General features: G+C 47.8%; 1 long non-coding RNA gene across 1 annotated transcript; it reads left to right on the top strand.

Moving 5' to 3' along the window:
* The first annotated feature begins 2,362 nt into the window (after positions 1–2,362).
* LOC144739874 (uncharacterized) lies at positions 2,363–4,044 on the top strand. The gene is made up of 2 exons (XR_013589530.1): positions 2,363–3,665; positions 3,730–4,044. It is a non-coding gene; the product is annotated as an uncharacterized LOC144739874 (long non-coding RNA).

Raw genomic sequence — 4,044 nt, 5'->3', positions numbered from 1 at the left:
TATTCATTCCGAGGCTCCGCCCCTTAATTAGTATTCATTCCACTGAGGCTCCGCCCCTTAATTAGTATTCATTCCACTGAGGCTCCGCCCCCTTAATTAGTATTCATTCCACTGAGGCCCCGCCTCCTAATTAGTATTCATTCCACTGAGGCTCCGCCCCTTAATTAGTATTCATTCCACTGAGGCTCCGCCTCCTTAATTAGTATTCATTCCACTGAGGCCCCGCCCCTTAATTAGTATTCATTCCACTGAGGCTCCGCCCCTTAATTAGTATTCATTCCACTGAGGCTCCGCCCCCTTAATTAGTATTCATTCCACTGAGGCTCCGCCCCTTAATTAGTATTCATTCCACTGAGGCCCCGCCTCCTAATTAGTATTCATTCCACTGAGGCTCCGCCCCTTAATTAGTATTCATTCCACTGAGGCCCCGCCCCTTAATTAGTATTCATTCCACTGAGGCTCCGCCTCCTAATTAGTATTCATTCCACTGAGGCTCCGCCCCTTAATTAGTATTCATTCCACTGAGGCTCCGCCCCTTAATTAGTATTCATTCCACTGAGGCTCCGCCCCCTTAATTAGTATTCATTCCACTGAGGCCCCGCCTCCTAATTAGTATTCATTCCACTGAGGCTCCGCCCCTTAATTAGTATTCATTCCACTGAGGCCCCGCCCCTTAATTAGTATTCATTCCACTGAGGCTCCGCCCCTTAATTAGTATTCATTCCACTGAGGCCCCGCCTCCTTAATTAGTATTCATTCCACTGAGGCCCCGCCTCCTAATTAGTATTCATTCCACTGAGGCTCCGCCCCCTTAATTAGTATTCATTCCACTGAGGCTCCGCCTCCTTAATTAGTATTCATTCCACTGAGGCCCCGCCTCCTAATTAATATTCGTTCCACCGAGGCTCCGCCCCTTAATTAGTATTCATTCCGAGGCTCCGCCCCTTAATTAGTATTCATTCCGAGGCTCCGCCCCTTAATTAGTATTCATTCCGAGGCTCCGCCCCTTAATTAGTATTCATTCCGAGGCTCCGCCCCTTAATTAGTATTCATTCCGAGGCTCCGCCCCTTAATTAGTATTCATTCCGAGGCTCCGCCCCTTAATTAGTATTCATTCCGAGGCTCCGCCCCTTAATTAGTATTCATTCCGAGGCTCCGCCCCTTAATTAGTATTCATTCCGAGGCTCCGCCCCTTAATTAGTATTCATTCCGAGGCTCCGCCCCTTAATTAGTATTCATTCCACTGAGGCTCCGCCCCTTAATTAGTATTCATTCCACTGAGGCTCCGCCCCTTAATTAGTATTCATTCCGAGGCTCCGCCCCTTAATTAGTATTCATTCCGAGGCTCCGCCCCTTAATTAGTATTCATTCCGAGGCTCCGCCCCTTAATTAGTATTCATTCCGAGCCTCCGCCCCTTAATTAGTATTCATTCCGAGGCTCCGCCCCTTAATTAGTATTCATTCCGAGGCTCCGCCCCTTAATTAGTATTCATTCCGAGGCTCCGCCCCTTAATTAGTATTCATTCCGAGGCTCCGCCCCTTAATTAGTATTCATTCCGAGGCTCCGCCCCTTAATTAGTATTCATTCCACTGAGGCTCCGCCCCTTAATTAGTATTCATTCCGAGGCTCCGCCCCTTAATTAGTATTCATTCCGAGGCTCCGCCCCTTAATTAGTATTCATTCCGAGGCTCCGCCCCTTAATTAGTATTCATTCCGAGGCTCCGCCCCTTAATTAGTATTCATTCCGAGGCTCCGCCCCTTAATTAGTATTCATTCCGAGGCTCCGCCCCTTAATTAGTATTCATTCCGAGGCTCCGCCCCTTAATTAGTATTCATTCCGAGGCTCCGCCCCTTAATTAGTATTCATTCCGAGGCTCCGCCCCTTAATTAGTATTCATTCCGAGGCTCCGCCCATTAATTAGTATTCATTCCGAGGCTCCGCCTCTTAATTAGTATTCATTCCGAGGCTCCGCCTCTTAATTAGTATTCATTCCGAGGCTCCGCCCATTAATTAGTATTCATTCCGAGGCTCCGCCCCTTAATTAGTATTCATTCCGAGGCTCCGCCTCTTAATTAGTATTCATTCCGAGGCTCCGCCCCTTAATTAGTATTCATTCCGAGGCTCCGCCCCTTAATTAGTATTCATTCCGAGGCTCCGCCCATTAATTAGTATTCATTCCACTGAGGCTCCGCCCCTTAATTAGTATTCATTCCGAGGCTCCGCCCCTTAATTAGTATTCATTCCGAGGCTCCGCCCCTTAATTAGTATTCATTCCACTGAGGCTCCGCCCCTTAATTAGTATTCATTCCGAGGCTCCGCCCCTTAATTAGTATTCATTCCGAGGCTCCGCCCCTTAATTAGTATTCATTCCGAGGCTCCGCCCCTTAATTAGTATTCATTCCGAGGCTCCGCCCCTTAATTAGTATTCATTCCGAGGCTCCGCCCCTTAATTAGTATTCATTCCGAGGCTCCGCCCATTAATTAGTATTCATTCCGAGGCTCCGCCCCTTAATTAGTATTCATTCCACTGAGGCTCCGCCCCTTAATTAGTATTCATTCCGAGGCTCCGCCCCTTAATTAGTATTCATTCCACTGAGGCTCCGCCCCTTAATTAGTATTCATTCCGAGGCTCCGCCCCTTAATTAGTATTCATTCCGAGGCTCCGCCCCTTAATTAGTATTCATTCCGAGGCTCCGCCCCTTAATTAGTATTCATTCCGAGGCTCCGCCCCTTAATTAGTATTCATTCCGAGGCTCCGCCTCTTAATTAGTATTCATTCCGAGGCTCCGCCCCTTAATTAGTATTCATTCCGAGGCTCCGCCCCTTAATTAGTATTCATTCCACTGAGGCTCCGCCCCTTAATTAGTATTCATTCCGAGGCTCCGCCCCTTAATTAGTATTCATTCCGAGGCTCCGCCCCTTAATTAGTATTCATTCCGAGGCTCCGCCCCTTAATTAGTATTCATTCCGAGGCTCCGCCCCTTAATTAGTATTCATTCCGAGGCTCCGCCCCTTAATTAGTATTCATTCCGAGGCTCCGCCCCTTAATTAGTATTCATTCCGAGGCTCCGCCTCTTAATTAGTATTCATTCCGAGGCTCCGCCCCTTAATTAGTATTCATTCCGAGGCTCCGCCCCTTAATTAGTATTCATTCCGAGGCTCCGCCCATTAATTAGTATTCATTCCACTGAGGCTCCGCCCCTTAATTAGTATTCATTCCGAGGCTCCGCCCCTTAATTAGTATTCATTCCGAGGCTCCGCCCCTTAATTAGTATTCATTCCACTGAGGCTCCGCCCCTTAATTAGTATTCATTCCGAGGCTCCGCCCCTTAATTAGTATTCATTCCGAGGCTCCGCCCCTTAATTAGTATTCATTCCGAGGCTCCGCCCCTTAATTAGTATTCATTCCGAGGCTCCGCCCCTTAATTAGTATTCATTCCGAGGCTCCGCCCCTTAATTAGTATTCATTCCGAGGCTCCGCCTCTTAATTAGTATTCATTCCGAGGCTCCGCCCCTTAATTAGTATTCATTCCGAGGCTCCGCCCCTTAATTAGTATTCATTCCGAGGCTCCGCCCCTTAATTAGTATTCATTCCGAGGCTCCGCCCCTTAATTAGTATTCATTCCACTGAGGCTCCGCCCCTTAATTAGTATTCATTCCGAGGCTCCGCCCCCTTAATTAGTATTCATTCCGAGGCTCCGGCCCCTTAATTAGTATTCATTCCGAGGCTCCGCCCCTTAATTAGTATTCATTCCGAGCCTCCGCCCCTTAATTAGTATTCATTCCGAGGCTCCGCCCCTTAATTAGTATTCATTCCGAGCCTCCGCCCCTTAATTAGTATTCATTCCGAGGCTCCGCCCCTTAATTAGTATTCATTCCGAGGCTCCGCCCCTTAATTAGTATTCATTCCACACGAGGCTTCAATCCCTTTCAATGGACGAGCCTCCTCACGCCCCGAGGTTCCGGTGGGACTCTGTTGTGCCGCTGTTTTGTCGCTAATACGATTTTAAAAATATATCTTTTAATTATTGATGAACAGAAA

This window comes from Lampetra planeri, unplaced genomic scaffold (assembly GCF_965212315.1).
Source record: "Lampetra planeri unplaced genomic scaffold, kcLamPlan1.2.h2 scaffold_176, whole genome shotgun sequence".
Classification (NCBI taxonomy): Eukaryota; Metazoa; Chordata; class Hyperoartia; order Petromyzontiformes; family Petromyzontidae; genus Lampetra; species Lampetra planeri.
This window is presented reverse-complemented; position numbering and strand designations above follow the sequence as displayed.